At 33.6% G+C, this 18,855-nt stretch overlaps 1 pseudogene across 1 annotated transcript; it reads left to right on the top strand.

The window, feature by feature from the left end:
• Positions 1-9,196: 9,196 nt before the first annotated feature.
• LOC145076149 (TMV resistance protein N-like) lies at positions 9,197-18,049 on the top strand (annotated as a pseudogene). The gene is made up of 5 exons (XR_013692610.1): positions 9,197-9,725; positions 9,958-11,059; positions 11,147-11,449; positions 15,407-17,012; positions 17,811-18,049. The product of XR_013692610.1 is annotated as a TMV resistance protein N-like (transcript).
• Positions 18,050-18,855: the final 806 nt, after the last annotated feature.

Below are 18,855 nucleotides of genomic sequence, written 5' to 3'. Positions count from 1 at the left end.
TCAACCTTAAGCCCTCAAAAGGCTTAAATCTAAATCCAAAGGCCATCAACTTCAAGATAGAACATAAGAACATAGATATGGACCTTAGAGACTAGATAATCACATAAAGTCTCCAACTTTCTCTACATGCACGGCCATTATAAGCTCAAAAGGCCAAAATGGTGGTCTCAAGGTTGCATGGGACTTCCATGGCCAAAAAGATGGAACCTTTATGCCATGAAAGTCCTTCAGGACTCTAGATCTGAAGTGTTTTCCATTTGGGACATCCAACTCTCGAGAGCCATATCATTTGGACCAAAAACAAACAAAAGGTGCTAAGAAGGAGATCTAATCAACTATTAGGCAAGTCTGAGACTTGATTACCAGAAAGTGACGAAAATGGAGTGAGGTTTCATGATCTAGCAACTCTTCCTTGTTCCTTCAAACTTTCCTTCCTTCCAAGAGCTTCAACACCCACAAGAACACTCAAAATGGCTCACCATCACTCAAAAATAGCTTAGGATTTTGAGATTTAGTGTTAGGACAGTGGAGGCTAGAAATGACGCCAAAAACCTTTAAGTTGTTTAAATAGGGTGCAAATCCTGGAAATTAGGGTTTCCCAAACCCCGTCTAACTCCTCGAGTTGTGCCTCTCCAACTCGTCGAGTTGATTCTCAAAAACATGCCCCCAAGATTTCCAACATGTCGAGTTCTCCCCCTTGGACTCGACAAGTTGGACTTATAGATGATGATTTCTTTTTCCTTATTTGGCCTTGTAGATTCCTTGTGTTACAAAGGTTGGTCCCATTGATTTGGTCGTCGAGAGGGATAATCCACCTGATTGGATCATTGCCAACAGTCCACCGCTTCATGCCCTGGAGCATAGCTGACATTGAGGATGCTCTTGCGAGAATCATTTGATCGAGACCCAAAAGAGGAATTAGTGGACCTATGATGTTGAGAGTTAGAGTGAGGGAAGGTATGATTTATGTTGAGAGCCAGCAAAACGGAAGAAGTAGGTGTTGGTGATGGATTATTCTAAGATTGGCGTAGGTGGTCATGCTTTAAACGAGCTTCTTCTTGAAGAAGCATACCCATGATATCATGAACAGTAGATTGGTCATCTTTGACCATAAAGGCAATAATAAGGGGACCATAGGAAGAGTCCAGCCCACCAAGGATATAACCTATTAGGTCTTCAGAAGAGACAGGATACAAGATTTATGCTAAGGAATCGGCGATGGAACGCTTCTTCTACACATAGTCGATGATGGAGAGTGATCCTTTGGTGATGGTCTGAAGGTTGACCTTCATAGACATTCGTCGAGCTTGTGTCTAGCCTTGAAATGCCTTTTTATTGACGTCTAATCCTCGTGAGAAGAAGAGGAATGAGCAACAATGGCAAGGGATGTTTTAGACAGAGTCGAGAGAAGCCACAAAGCAACAAATCAGTCCTTCTTTTTCCAAAGAGTGCAGTCGGGATTTGGTTCTATGGTGGGTGGACCTTCGGTGGGTAAGACCATAATTTCCTGTGATGGTGGATTTGGGGCTAGGGCAAACTCATCTAGCTTAAACGTTTCAAGAGTTGAGATGATAGTTGATCGCCATAGAGGGTAGTTGTTACGATTGAGTTTGATGTTGATGGAGGGAAATTGAAAGTTCAGAGTTGAATTGTTAGCAAGAACGGGAAGAATATGATTGGCGACCATGGTTGAACGACAAGAGAAAAAATTAAAGAAAAAGGTAAGTGGATCTTGATACCATGTAAATAAAGACAAATATATAATGTTTTTCTATTGTATTGAAGCAAGTACAACGTATACAAAGACTGCAATTTATACAAGGTTTACAACTAGAAATCCTAAGTATACGGTTGCACACCAGGTCTACAATTTGACTAAGAAATATGCTTCTAAACATGTGCACTCTAACCACATGTGTATCATTTGATGTTAACATTATTAATTATATAGTTTATAGATTTACCTGTTGGCTAAGGGGTGTAACTGGAGTGACGACTTATCAAAGAATTTATACAGGATTTGTACCGGTTCATGTAATTGGGTTGGGACCTTAAATCTTGACCGGAAAAATTTATGTAATTATAAGATCTCCAATTAATAGAGGTTAACCCCCAATTGCAAGAAAATTCAAAACAAAAATAAATATACAAAGAGACGAATAAAAATGAACACATAAATACAAGATTTATATCGGTTCATGTAATTAGGTTAGGACCATTAGTTTCTTTCAAACCACAAGAATCGTACACTATGCAGACGACAATTTTGATCACTTTCCAGATGACTTGTCGTCTCTAAAGCCTATACAGACGACGTGTGGTCTATAAAAAGTCGTCGGTATAGGTCCGTCGGTAAAAGTCGAAAATGTCGTTGGTACAGGAGTCGTCGGTATAGCATAGTCGGTCCAGACAACATGTCGTCTGCAAAGGGTCGTCGGGAAAGATTTTCGAGGAAATTAGAAAAAAAATTATTCGGACCCTATAGAGACGACTTGTCGTCGGTAATAGTGTGACCCTATAGAGAAGACTTGTCGTTTGGACAAGTTTTATTCCAATTTTCATCCAATTTCAAAATCAAACATACAATACAAATTTTCAACCAATTTCAAACATACATTCAATTTCATACAATCATACCACAATGAGCATAAACAAATCATACCTATATAACTGCATTTTCATTTTCATGCCAAAATACACTTTCATTCCTCAAAATGCATATATATATATATATATATATATATATATATATATATATATATATATATATATATATATATATATATATATAAGCAATTAACCAAAAAAATCTAAAAAGTATATATGTCATGGTGCATTACAGTTTCCTTAAGCAGGGGGAAAAAACCAACCTTAAAATCGATGGTGAAGAGAGGTATATCACCGGAAATTGTTTTCTATGGCGGTGTTCACCGTTGTCCGGTCGACAACAGTGTTTTAGGGCTCCAAAACCGGAAAAAAATCCCCCAAAATCGGAATAAAAACTCAAGCTATTACTAATTAAGAAGAAATCAAGGACAAAAACATTACCTTTTAGCTGGATAATGAAGTGGAATGCTGGAAAAGACCTGGGATCGCCGAAGCAATTGAGAGGAAAATGCTTGGGCAGTCGACTGGAAAATGAAGACTGAAAGGGTTTTTGTTACAGCGAAACCCTATAGAGAGGACATGTCGTCTGGATAGCTTGACCAAAAAAAGGTTTTCACGCGGATCGGTCCCACCTTTTCCAGACGACAGAGACCTTTTCCAAACGACATGTCGTATGGATAGCTTGACTAAAACAACACGCGGATCGGTATCACCTTTTCCAGACGACATGTCTTCTGGATAGCTTGACCAAAACGACACCGTATTCCGTTTCTGCAAGCCAGATAAAAAATAAATCAAAATTAATTTTTAAGTACCCGTCTCTATAAGTAGACAAAAACGGCGTCGTTCCACTTCGTTTCATTAAAAAGTAAAATAAAATAAAAAAGGTTCTCACGCGGATCGGTCCCACCTTTTCCAGACGACATGTCGTCTGGATAGCTTGACCAAAATGACACACGGATCGGTCCCTCCTTTTCTAGACGACATTTCGTCTGGATAGCTTGACCAAAACGACACCGTATTTTGTTTCTGCAAGTCGGATAAAAAATAAATCAAAATTAAATTTTAAGTACCCTATAGAGACGACATGTCGTCTGCATAGGCTGACCAAAATGGCATCGTATTACTTTTCTGCGACAAAGAATTAAAATAAATCGAAAATATGTTTTTATTTTCTCCTTCCGACGACATGTCGTCTGTATAGAAATTCGATATACCGCCAATATTTTACCCCTTCCTGCTCAACCTATGCAGATGACTTGTTGTCTGTATAGCTTTTTTGGTCAATGCTATAAGGTAAATGTTTGAAAACTCTGTCCAGACAACATGTCGTCTCTATAGATCAACTTTTGCCGACGACATGTGTCGTCTGGATAGGTGTTGTCTGCAAAAGGTTAAATAAAAATGAGGACTGACTAATGCGAAAACGAAGCAGATGGAGAAACACTATATAAACCCTAGAAAAAGACGAAAGACAAACCTGAAACAACAAGGAAGGACAGAGGCGGAAGCGGAAGCGGAAAAAAGGATTTCGAGGAATGGACGTGCAGTAGCCATTTGAAGTTGGAAATCGAAAGGAAGATGTGATCAATCGAAAGAAAGACGACATGAAGGGGGGAATTATTGGGTGATTTTTTGAACCCTCCAACCTGCTTCGTTTCTGATGAGTGGTATGCAAGCAGTGACGGATCCAGATATGATTGTAACTGGGGTGCATAGTATGAAATTACTATTATCATGGGGTCCTTTACCTTAAATCAATTATAATTATAAATTTTCTATATAAATTTTAGTAAGATTGCATGTTAAGTGGGGTGCACACACCCCACTAAAAGCCCCTAAATCCGCTACTGTATGCAAGAGAAGAAGGCCATCTGGTTGTAGCGAATGGTGTGTATGAGAGAGAGAGAGAGAGAGAGAGAGAGAGAGAGAGAGAGAGAGAGAATACGATCAAAGTTGAAGCAGAGGAGGTAGTGAAACTGATAAGGAAAAAAGTGGATAAATCGATTGGGTTAAGACGCGGTGAACGTATGTACGCTTCCTTGTCGATCTCCTCAAATCTGTCACAATCAATTCCAATTCTTTTTTTGAATATACCAGATGAGATTGATCTAAAATCGCTTGCTTTTATTGGAGGATTGATACAGTGGAGGATAGGCAGCACCAAAATCAATTTTGAGCTGATGAACAATAAACTGGATAAATTGATGGTGGTTTGGATGAGCAAGGATGAGACGGGGAAAATGACAGGAATATGGGTGAGACAGTACAGGTTTGGAGGAGCGTATGAGAAAGAAGCGACCAACATCTGATCTGAAGAAGAAGATAGAATTAATGGTGGTGACCATGGTTAAGTGAGTAACCTCATGAACAGTACCCTGGTCAAGTACCGTTCATATGGGTACTTATATGTTTACTAACACGCTGAGGACGACCAGATTTAGAGTGGATGATAATATCATACTTTCCATTATTGCTTCATCACCAATAATAATAAGTCCTAGAGTACTGGGAGCTGGAACGCCATATCTTCGATCAGGAACATTATTATACAATGGCACTACATATGATTTTAAACCCATTTCATAATCTATTTCCTTAGCTATTTTGAAGGTGCGGACATATTCATTATGCACTCTCAAAGATTGCATAAGAACCTGAATAATTATAGGGTCAAGATCTCTCTTCTTAGGTGAAGCAAAGACTTTTAACCTATTGAAAAGCTCATTTCAGTGCCATGAATATATAACTGTAAAAATCTAGGCACATTATCATCTTGTGGGTAAATAGAACCTATCCAATGGAAATTTTAACAAGCTGTCCTATAAACATATGGGTTACGATCCTTATTAATCTCCTCATCAACATTATCTCTAAAAGAAGTCATTGTAAACATGATGTTATATGCCCTATTATCAACCATAAAATGACCATTCATATACAAATTGCAAATTTTAGGAGGTGGGGGAAAAGGGTAAGAAGAATAATAGAACCAGACTTACAACATTGGGCGATTAGCTATAGATTGAGCTATATTTCTTTTAACATACCAGAAAAATGCCCCCACAAAACTCACACACACATATACAATCCCCACAATCATACAAAAGAGGCAGGGCAGGAGCATAAAATTGTTGTCGACGTTGAGACTTTCGAAGGAAGCTATTAGCAGATGCAGACGAAGATGAAACAGATTAAGGGAGCTTCAGTTTAGGGCGTTTAGGCATAATGGAAAATATCAACAAATAACAGCAAAGAAAAAAAACAAACAAACAAGGCAAATTGAGATTGCAAAGCAGAGGTTTATAGGGAAAATAGAAAGAAGAAAGGGAAAAATGTAATGAATTACTTGGAGAAAAGTGAAGAACATGGAGGAAAACTGGCGACAAAGAACAAAAATCGGTTAGTAAAGATGAGTAGACAATAGAAGAAGATAAAAAAAACACCTATACAGTGGTTGTGCTGATGAAAACACATGAAAAACACTCTTTAACGAAGATGAGAAATTATGAAAGAAACAATAGTGGATGAACATCAAGAAGATCCAAAAAAAATACGTGTATAATCGGGTCTCTGATCAATTATGGAAAAAAAACAGCCAATAGGAACACAAAACTATTCACAAAGGGGTTTATATATATATATATATATATATATATATATATATATATATATATATATATATATATATATATATATATATATATATATATATAATAATAATAACTTTTTATTTTGAATAATTAAACTCTTATAGAAGAAAATTAGGGGTATGCAATTGCATACCCTTATTATGCTATAGATCCGCCCATGGGACAATGAGTAAAATGTATAAAGTTGGGTTTGATTTACTATACAAAAATATTTTCTTTAGTAAAATAAAATGAAACTTTGCTTTTAGGAAAATAATTTAGAAGGATAACCAACTGTTGATTTTGTTCACATTTTGTCATTTTCTTTTTTGAACGCAATATATCGTCAAACTTGTTGTTTGTATTCATCATAACCTTTTTGACAGATCGTGAACAAAAACAAGTTCAATGATATATTACGTGCAAAAAAAATATGAACAAAATCAACAATTGATTACCCTCCTTAGTCATTTTTCCAAATTGTAATATACAATTACATACATAAGGCGGAAGATAAAATGAAACTTCAAAATTTGAGAACTTATTTTTTCCAATAAAAAAATTTAGAGTATAGGGACGATTTTGTTGTTGTCCCTGTGGTTTGATTTTGTTGCGTTTTTTGTTCATTACATACATAAAGTTAGGGACCAAACGTGCAATTTTGACCAAACCATAAAGACGAAAAACGCAACAAAATCAAAGTACATGGACGATCCAAGTACAAAAAAAAATTAGGGACCAAATGTGTAATTTTGACCAAACTATAGGGACGATTTCAGTAATTTACTCAAAAATTTAATCAAAACACCACTGTATATGTTGCAAGCATATATAACATTTATGTAGGAAAAAAACTCGCAAAAAAATCTAATCCATTAATTTTGGAATTTGCGTATGTGAATATTTTTAATTATACATGAATGTATGCACATAATCAAACGAATGTCGTTCAACAACAAATAATATCGAAACACAAATTGAAAAACTTTCAAGAAACGGCTATATTATGCTTTTTAGCAGTTATTAGCCCAAATAGAAACAAAAAGTTCATTTTCATTTTATAGATATATTAATAATGGGAACTGCTATTTCCACTGTAAATTTTAATCCATCCACTGAGATTTATTTGAATTGCCCATTATACCCTTCTATTAGAGTTTTTAGATATTACAGGGAAAAGATTCCAGGGCTAACGACGCTCCTTCCTTATTCGATCTTGCTTTCTCATCGGCGCAGATTCTTCATCTCACTCTCAAAAGGTAAGTGATCCTCATTATCTAATGTTTAAACCATGCGTATGTGTATGAATTTTCAATCTCTGATTCTCAAGCACCTATCATTGCTATGCGAATGAATTGTTGAAGTTTAAAGTTTTGATCGATTGAACATATTGATTCTCTGTGTGTGCGTATGACTCTATGATTCTCTGTACATGAGTATGAATTGTGAAATTTTTTATTGTATGAATTGTCAATTCTCTAATTCTTTAATTTGAATGCAGCAAGAGCTTGGTAGTCATAAACTTAGTCTTGAACAAAAATGGTGCAAGTCACCTTACAATGTAATATTGAAGACTGGAAACTCAAATAACAATCGACATCACAGGTTTGGGTGAAACTGTTTCAGTTGATTACTCTTGGCCGATGGATTTAGAAGGCAAGAAACGACTTAATTCTTAACAGGAAAAGATCTTCACCTGTGCATTCATATTTGATAATGTTGTATCTTTGGTGCTCGCATGGCTTAAACATAGGGTAGGGTGGGGGGAAGGAGAGATGGAATAGTCGGTGTATATCTCCGTTCCATTAATTGTAAATACTTGGTGGTTTTATTTTCTTTGTCTTCCTAGTGCCTTTCTACTTTGCAAAGTTTATAAAATTCTTGTCGATTAAAAAAAAAAAAAAAAAAAAAAAAAAAAAAAAAAAAAAAAAAAAAAGCCACTATTAGGCACAAGGATGATTTTACCAAAATCACTGTGCAGAATTTGTTGGATATAAGTCTACACATGATAAAAAGCACATGAACTATACATGAAAAAATAAAGAACAGAGGCTCAAAATATGGGACAATTATCTGAGTTTTTAGTTATCTATTTGAATCTCAAACTAGTCCTACTATGCTGAAAATAAAATTCAACAATTAAACCCAACGTACTCTTTCCTAGACTGCTGCCACTAACCCCTTATTCTACATCAAACTGCGTGACTGCGTCAAACTATGACCAATTCTTTTGCTCCAAGTTTATATTAAAAACAACCAAGATTAACCGAACATAATTCACCAATGAAACCACTTTGAAATTCAAGACTTATAACTTTGTGGAGGGATGCAACAAATTTACCAATGAAACCAGTATTTTTTGACACTCGCCTCCATTTGAAGCTTGCAGCAGCGAATGAAAAAGATGCGCTGCTGGAGATTGCATCACAAAACCACGATCTTGTAATTTGAAAACAATATTTCATGGGATATTTTTCTTTCTTCAATATCATTTTCTTTATATGAAGGGCATATTTGTCATTATATTAATTTTTCAGTGGAAAAAGTAAAAGCCACAGTGGAAAAATCAATACCCATCAATAATATATCACATTGAGTTAGTCCCAAGAATTATTTTAATCTATAAATTAGGTCTGAAAGATATATTAATCTATGAGTTATAGGAATTAGTCCGAAGAAATATATATATATATATATATATATATATATATATATATATATATATATATATATATATATATATATATATAAAGATCATAGAAAGAAATAAATATAGAAACAAGTAGCGACTTTTCTTCCTCCACCAAACCACAAAGCTTTTCCAAACAAATTAATTAATACGAAACACATCACACCCACGTCACATTACCAGCTTCTACCATTGACTTTTCTTTTTCTTGATAAACACTCGAGGCTATTCATCCTATCTCAGTTTTGTTGCAATTGTTTCATATAAATTTCTCCCAACAAATATTTGCTGTTATAGGATCCTTCAAGAGCACCATCAATGGCGTCTTCTTCCATTTCATCCGTTCACAAGATCTTTAAGTATGACGTATTTCTGAGTTTCAGAGGAGAAGACACTCGTACGAATTTCATTGACCATCTTTATTATGCTCTTCAGCATAAAGGCATTCACACTTACAAGGACGACGAGAGGATCAAGAAAGGGAAAAAGATCAGTGATGAACTCATCGAATCCATCGAAGACTCAAAAATCTATATAATTGTTTTCTCCAAGAACTATGCCTCTTCCTCTTGGTGCTTGGATGAGCTTGTGAAGATAATGGAGTGTCACAAGACGACTGGACATATGGCTTACCCTGTCTTCTATGATGTCGAACCCACAGAGGTCCGCAACCAAAATGGAGCAGTTGGAAAAGCCTTTGCCAAACATGAAACTGAAGAGGGTGCTGAGAGGTGGATAGACGCTCTGGAAGACGCATCAGGTTTGGCTGGTTGGGAATTGAAGAATACTGTTGATGGGTAAATTCTCTCATCGTAGCTCTACAATAATCTTGCATCGTATTTTTTTTTTTTTCCTAATCTAGGTATATATTGGTCATCCATGGCATCTCGTAAACTTCTTACTCAAAATTGAGTCTTATCGAAAGATTAAACACGAAATATGATTATACAACTATGTTATTACTTCGCATAAATGTAATTGCTAATGTGGGATTTTGAGCAAGCTAACTGAAATCTCTATAAAATACAGGCATGAAGCTAAATTCATCCAAAAAATTGTTGATGAGGTTTCCCTAGAATTACGTTCCATCAATTTCAGCATTAATGAAAAATTAATAGGCATGGAGACTCGGATTAAGGATGTTCTATTATCATTAGGAACTGGTCTTGATGATGTTCACATGATCGGGATCAAGGGTATTGGAGGTGGTGGAAAGACAACTTTGGCCCGAGCTGTCTTTGATCAAATATCCTTTCAGTTTGAAAGTAAAAGTTTCGTTGAGAATGTCAGAGAAGTTTCAAATGCTTCTTTGTCTGGTTTGAAGTCATTGCAAAATCAAGTCCTTTCAGATGTCTTAAATGATCAAGGAGTAAGCGTAACTAATGTTTATGATGGGAAAAACATGATGAAGAGGATGTTGCGTGGTAGAAAGGTTCTTGTTGTTCTAGATGATGTGGATCACATACAACAACTTGAGGCTTTAGCCGGTGAGGCTAATTGGTTTATGCCTGGTAGTATAATTATCATTACAACAAGAGATGAGCAAGTGCTCATAGCACACGGAGTGAAGTTGATCCATAATATCAATCTGTTATCGGGTAAGGAAGCTATTTGGCTCTTAAGTACGTATGCATTTGGTAGAGAAATTCCACTTCATGGGTACGAAGTGCTATCACGACAACTCGTAAGATATGCTTCTGGTCTTCCCTTGACCATAAGAATTTTGGGTTCTTTTCTTTGTGGTAAAAGTGTGCTTGAATGGAAAGATGCACTAGAAAGACTTAAAGCAATTCCATTAACGGAAACTCTGAAGAAATTGGAATTAAGCTATGTAGATCTAGAGGATGATTACAAGGAAATATTCCCAGATGTTGCCTGCATACTAAAAGGTTGGTTGAAAGACAAAGCAATTGAAGCTCTTGAAAGTTGTGGATTTCATGCTAGACATGGATTACGAGTTCTTGAGCAAAAATCTCTCATAACTATTGATGATGATGAGTGTGTGGGCATGCATGATCATATTGTAGAAATGGGAAGGAATATTGTTCGTCGTTCGCATGCCAATAAGCCTAACAAACATACCCGATTGTGGCTAAACAAGGAAATTGAAGATATACTCACTAACGATTTAGTAAGTATCAAGTGTATTTGTAAGATAACGAAACTAACTTGTTTTCATTAATTAACTAAGTTTCCTTATCATTTCTTTGGATTATAGGGCACTGAAGCAACAACATGCATACAATTCTACACTTGGAAAGTCAATCCTAAACTTGTTGTTAAAGGTCTAAGAAAGATGAAGGAACTTAGGTTTCTTCACATGTCCCTGGGATTTATTAATTCAAGCAAAATTAAATTATTGACACAAGTCAACCCATACTTTCCCAATGCTTTACAATATGTGCACTGGTATTGTTACACTTTTAGTTCTTTACCCAAAACATTTCAAGCAGATAACCTTGTTAAACTAGAGATGGATGACAGCAGGATTGTACGACTTTGGGAAGGGGGAGAAAGAAAGGTAAAATTATTGTTGATTGATTGTTTTGCATGAATCCTTGTAATGATATATATATATATATATATATATATATATATATATATATACACGTTGAGGTTAAAAAAAATAGAGATCTTGAGATTCAACCTTAGCCATATATTTCACAGCTATTGCTCTAACCATCTGGCATACTGACACCGCAGACCTGTTATAATCATAAATAATTATATAGCGTTGCTCGTTCCTTTCTCCTCCGCCACCATCCCCACCACCACAATCGCCACCGCCACCACCACTACCATCACCTCTGACACCAGCTGACCCCACCAATGCCACCTTCGTCACTTATACCACTGCCACCTCTGCCACCACCACCACCTCTTCTACCTCCAACTATCATAATCATATATGATTACTCAATTTATGAACATACATATATGTATAATCATTTATGATTAAGCATATACGTAAAAACATATATATGATTATACCTCTCTAACATAGTATGATTAGGCGTACCTCGTTGCTGCCGGTATGTTGGAGCATTAGAGCGGCAAAAAAGAAATATGTGGCTAAGGTTGAATCTCAAAATCTCTATTTTTTTTAATCTCAAGTCAATCGTTCTATATATATATATATATATATATATATATATATATATATATATGTGTGTGTGTGTGTGTGTGTGTGTGTGTGTGTGTGTGTGTGTGTGTGCGCGCGCGCACACGTGCATGCGTACGTGATAAGCTATTTTGAAAACGCAAAGATATAGAAGAACTTAATAACCTAAAATTTTCAAACCCAATACCACCACATGACCCTAGACACCTCGTCTAGAGCTCTAGGCCAGTTGCACATCAAAAATCTCGAAAAAAAGGAAATGTATAAATATGCATATTTGAATGTGCATACACGTATAAGTGGATACATATATATATATATATATATATATATATATATATATATATATATATATATATATATATATATGTGTGTGTGTGTGTGTGTGTGTGTGTGTGGATAAGTTCTTTTGAAAACTCAAAGACACAAGAACTTAAAAGAACCAAAAAATTTCAAAACCAATAGAACCACATGATCTTAGACACCTCGTCTAGGGCTCTAGGCCAGTCACACATCAAAAATCTCGAAAAAAGGAAATGTATAAATATACATATTTGAATGTGCGTACATGTATTGGATGCATATCTGAATATGTATACATACGAATCTAAATATGCATGTGATAAGGTCTTAGACACATGGATTAGGGTTGCGTGGTGGCGTTTGTTTTGAAAACTTTTGGTTGGATAAATAGTTCTCAAGTTCTCAAATAAATATTGGTTTTACAAATAACTCTTTCCTCTCTCTCTCTCCTTCTCTCTCTCTCTCTCTCTCTTTATATATATATATATATATATATATATATATATATATATATATATATATATATATATATATATATATACTAGCCGTCTACCCGCGCAAAGCGGCGGGCGGCGAATAATTTGATCTCTTTAGAGTTAAAATCATTTTGCGTTCACTTCGAGAAATGAATATTAAATGACATCTATTTTTCAAGAGCATTACCATACCATATTAAGGGGGGGGGGGGGGGGGGGGGTTTGGCTAAGCTTTTTTAAAACAACTTATTAGGTTCCACATCACTATAAGTTAAAAAAGTGTCTGGATTAAAATAACTTATTCCGGTGGGGAACCTCTAATACGTCATTTTTTCATAAGTTACCCTACAATTACTTATTAACTTATAAGCTAATAAACTAATAAGCAATAAGCTTTTTTGCCAGACACCCCCTAAATGGTTATTACTTCCATTTATACATACCCAAACCACTTGTATTGTTTATCGTCCTTTTTTTTTGTTTTTCTTAATTCCTTTATTAATTTAATGTCTTACTAAGTAAAATGCTAAAATATATAAATAATAGTTTATAAAATAAACCTTTAGAATATCAGGTGTTGTGATTCAAAAATAGGCCGTTGAGAAGACAAAAATACTCAGGTGTCAACTTGTTCATTGTGATTTTAAACAAAGTTTGGTCACAAATTAAAACATTTTCAACGATGTTATGTAATTCAAGGATTCATATTGATTTAGGATCTCGAAACCTTAAAATATTGAACAAAATCTATATAGTACCTTATAATAAGGACAATAATAACTGTAATCAGGAAGTCCACATGATGAAACTTGATATTATAAGGACCAATGATGAAAAAGGTTTCATTTTTAGACTAAACAAGATGAAAAATATACTAACTACCTTAATCATGTCAAATCTTGTGTTTAACCGTTCTTTATTGCAAAAATAAGATGCCAAAGTATACAAACTAATGATAATACAATGCTCTAACTGGACCTCTTGGTTGAGTTCTTTGAACCTGCAAAACCAACACATTACAGAATCATAGTAAAAACCTTTTTAGGAACAAACCTGATATAATAAAGTCTTCACCTAATATATTTATAAGATAAAAATACAAAAAGTTAAAAATGATGAAATCAATTACAAGTAAGGATTAAAATAAAAACATGTTAAGAAAGAGCCATCTGCAGGAGGGATATTTGAATCAACATGTATTTTCTGATGGTTTCAAATTTTGAATTATCCGAAATTCAGGGAAGGAGATAGAATTTGTTGAGAAATATAAGGATTCAAAACACATATTAAAATTTAATATTATTTTATTAATGACTACTTGTACTATTAGCTTAATGATTTGAACGTTTTAAAAAAATAATATTATTATATTCAATCTATTTTTAGAAATAGTGAGATTTGTTTTATAAGATAGTAAATATATATATATATATATATATATATATATATATATATATATATATATATATATATATATATATATATATATATATATATATATATATATATATGATGGTTCAAATAAAAACAATAAGGAAAGTGGAAATGTAAAAACACTACTTTCATGTTATTATTCTACAATCAATTATATCCCCAACTTCATGTCATTATTTAGTAAAAATTAGTTGTGAGACTCATGTATTACATGGGTTATATATATATATATATATATATATATATATATATATATATATATATATATATATATATAAGAAAAATAATGAATTATTATAATTGAAATGTTTTTTATCTTTTAAATTTGAACAAATAATTTTAAATAAATAAATAAAACTAATGAGCTTTAATTTTAAGAATTTTGACATTATAAGGTAAGTTCATCAATGACATTGATATACATTTATTACTATATTTATTGCAATTATTATATTACAATATTTTATGGAAGTTAAAAGTATAGAAAAACTTATAAAATGACATATGAAAAAAAAGATTAATTCAAAATAACCACAAAATAACATTTGGCAAATTAAATAAGAGTGTGACAAGTCGCAAAAAAAACCTTCATTTATTAGAGTAGATAGATTAATAATCACATTTTAAAACTAATATTAAAATTTACTACAATAATGCACATATACCAAATTTATAATAGAATAATAATATTCCAATGAATATATGAATAATCAAACATTAATATTCACGTTACAATTACTTCAATAATATGCATATAATATTCATTGCAGAATAATAACATAAACATAGTGTTTTTTACTATTTGAACTTACTTAATTAAATATTCTCGTATCTTTTGTTCCTACCAATCCTCCTATCCATTTAAATGATGACATGTGTCATATTAGTATTTAAAATATCATAAAATCTCATTAAATGAGCATTAAATGCGTCACAATTTCATTGGGTAGGAGGATATGTAGGAACGTAGGAAGATATTTAATTTCTCATATATATATATATATATATATATATATATATATATATATATATATATATATATATATATATATATATATATATATACACACACACACAAATACATATATACATCTATTTCTTTGTTATTACACCAATCTTCACGTTGCTTTTCTGATCGTGTTAGGTTCTTAACAAGCTCAGATTCCTTAATCTTAGTGGCTCAACATTGGTGACCCTTGACCTTGGGCTTACTCCGAATCTGGAGACACTGACTCTTAGAGAATGCCGTGATTTAGTAGAACTTCTCATGCTTGATGGATGTTTAAAGCTAATATCCGTTGAGGTGAGTTGGTCAAAGTTGAGGATCCTTGCTCTTGGATCAGCTCCGAATCTCGAGCTGTTAAATCTTAGTGAATGCCGTGATCTGGTACAACTTCACATGGCATATGGATGTCCAAAGCTTAGAGACCTCAACTGCACTAACTCAAAGCTGAGGACCCTTGACCTCCGGTTGTCTCCAAATCTTAATACGTTGGATCTTGGGGAATGTGACAATTTGGCAGAACTTCACTTGCCAGATAGATGTCTGAATCTTAGATCCCTCACACTCAGTAATACAAACTTAAGGACCCTTGGCATTGGGAAGACACATAATCTTGAGTACTTAGATCTTCTAAATTGTTATCATTTGGAAGAAATTCACATGGTGAGTGATTTTCAAAAGCTCGTATCCCTCGACATTAGTTATTCAAAGTTGAGGACCCTTGACCTTAGGCTGACTCAGAATCTGAAAAAGTTAGATCTTAATCATTGTCGGGTGTTTGAGAAGTTACCCAAGGATCTTGGCCGATCACAATGTTTAGAGAAACTAGATTTGTCATATACACAAATTAAACATCTTCCGGATAGTTTTTGTATGTTGAAATCTCTGAACACTCTTAACCTCAATCATTGCTTGTTGCTTGAGAAGTTACCGGATGACATGGGCCTGTTAGGAGGTTTAAAAAAGCTAAATTTGTCAGAAACAATGATTGAACATCTTCCAGACAGCAGTTATATGTTGAAAAATCTGAAATCACTCAAACTTATATCTTGTGAGCGGCTGGAGAAGTTACCAGAAGATCTTGGTCAGATAGAATGTTTGGAGGAACTAGATTTATCATATACAAATATTACACTTCTTCCGGATAGTATTTGTATGTTGAAACTTTTGAAATCTCTCAAACTTATATCATGTAAGTGTCTGAGGAAGTTACCTGAGGATCTTGGCCGATTAGAATGTCTAGAGGAACTAGATTTGTCGTCTACAAGGATTAAACATCTTCCGGACAGCATTTGTATGTTGAAACAAATGAAATCTCTTGAACTTTGGTATTGTGAGTGTCTCGAGGAGTTACCTGAGGATCTTGGCCTATTGGAATGCTTAAAGAAGCTAACTTTGTCATCTACAAAGATTAAACATCTTCCCGATAGCATTTGTATGTTGAAACAAATGAAATCTCTTGAACTTTGGTATTGTGAGTGTCTCGAGGAGTTACCTGAGGATCTTGACCTATTAGAATGTTTAGAGGAGCTAATCCTAGAGAACTGTAATCTTTTTACGAGATATCCCCAACAGCATTTGTAATTTGAATTCGCTAAGAGTGTTAAATATACAAGGTACATCCATAAGTCATCTTCCACAGAGCATTCATTTGTTGAAAGGTCTGTGTATCTATTGGTCAAGTGATTGGTCGAGTGAATAACACAGTTGCCCAGAAAAGCCAATTCACAAAGAATTATTGTAGCAGGTACTTTCTTTAATTTCTGTTGATCAACTACTGAATTTTGAAATTGATATGACAATAATTAATTTTTCTTCCAAAAATCAAAAGTTAATTTAAAGAGTCCAACACTCTTGACTTCTTTAAAAAGTTACACTGAATTCTTGATGAAAATGATGGGATCTTGATACAAGGTGGATCTGATCATTTTATAGATAATCATGGAAGCTTTATAAATGATTTAAGATAGTTGACAAGTTTTTGTTTGCATATATATGTTCCAAATTAGGAGGACGTCAATGAACATGAATATATTTGACTTTGAAATCAAGTAATCGACTTTTATCAAATTTAGGGAGTTTTTCATGAAGTTCTATTAAAGAACATATTGTGTTTAATAGTATTAGCAGAAGCAATAAAACATGTTTCCATAATAAGAAGTTATAAGAGAATGATTTTCCAAAATTCAAGTTTGGGCAAAAATTTTGAAGTTGGAACAGGGGATGAAACTATAAAATGAAACGATGATGTCACTACAAGTACTAGACATTGATCTCATTTAGAACTATGCAGCCATCTTCAAATATACAAATGATTTCTTTCACTTTAAAGAGTTTTGTAGCCGAGTCATATTAATCGGTCCAACCTGCAGATCATGGGTAAAATAAAGATTATCAAAATCGAAGTTTTTATACTTAGAACTCATAAGAACAGCTGCATTCTAAAGGTTCCACATGACAAAGTTTTTTAAATATACAAATGATTTCTTTCTCTTTAAGTCTTTTCTTAATGTTGTTATTGATATTGTTGTATTAACTAATGCAGACTCCAGTGGCATCATCAAGAACCAGAACCTTATTTTTCTTGAGCAATATGGGGCCCAGATCGACTGTGTTTGGTAAATATAGCAGATTTGTGGACAATATTAGTGAAAAATTTAGGCAAAACACAGAGCACCATTGTGCATCTTTACTCTTTAGGAATAGGATCTAACTATCTGTATACCCTCTTTTTGGATATTTATTTTTATTGTTGTCCTAAAAGGACATTACTATTGAACTTTTATTTGGGTGCAGGTGTATGTTGATAGAAAAACATAACCTCGTATATTGAACATATAAAACTTTTACATCAGAAAACTCCCTACAAACAACACTCTATCCCTCATAAATGTTTCTATTATCTACAAAACTGGAAGAATCTAACACAACAAAGTAAAACCGGTAAACCCTAATTGTGTGTACACAATGATACAGAACGAGAGTATCAACTGATCAGACAAATGACCCCAAAATATACATTACTAGGTGATAACCTGTATACTACACGGTTGGTTGACATTAATAAAACAACGTACAGACTATAAAAATAACAATCATTAATTATGCAAACAAATATATATTTTTTTTTACATAATGTGTACATCTAATTATTTAAAGTATCTAACTTAATTAGGTTTTCAATAGTTGGTTATTTATAGAATTTTGAAAACAGAATACTGATTTTATGGGATTGTATCCTGATTTTTTGAGCTACATTTATTACTGATTTATTGGGGAAAATTTAAAATTGAGAAACAATAAAGTAACACATGACATTATATTAATTAGGATGTGTATTAGAGTGAGAGATGACAAAATGAGATTAAAACTATTCTTTTATGAGTCTAAGAAGATTAGGCAAATCCTGATGCCCAACCGAATTCTATTACAAAACACAAGGTCGTTCTTCTTTTATTTTATAGCCTAGTTCCTTAATATTCAGTCCGGTCTTTTTACTACTTTTGTAAATAAAATTTCAATAATTAATTATATAAACCCAAAATGCAGAAAAAACCAATGCATTAACCGATTCTAAAACAAATCCAAAC

This window comes from Lactuca serriola, chromosome 9 (genome assembly GCF_051521515.1).
Source record: "Lactuca serriola cultivar US96UC23 chromosome 9, Lser_US96UC23_V15, whole genome shotgun sequence".
NCBI lineage: Eukaryota > Viridiplantae > Streptophyta > Magnoliopsida > Asterales > Asteraceae > Lactuca > Lactuca serriola.
The sequence above is the reverse complement of the archived record's forward strand: the minus strand, read 5'-3'. Positions and strand labels throughout refer to the sequence as shown.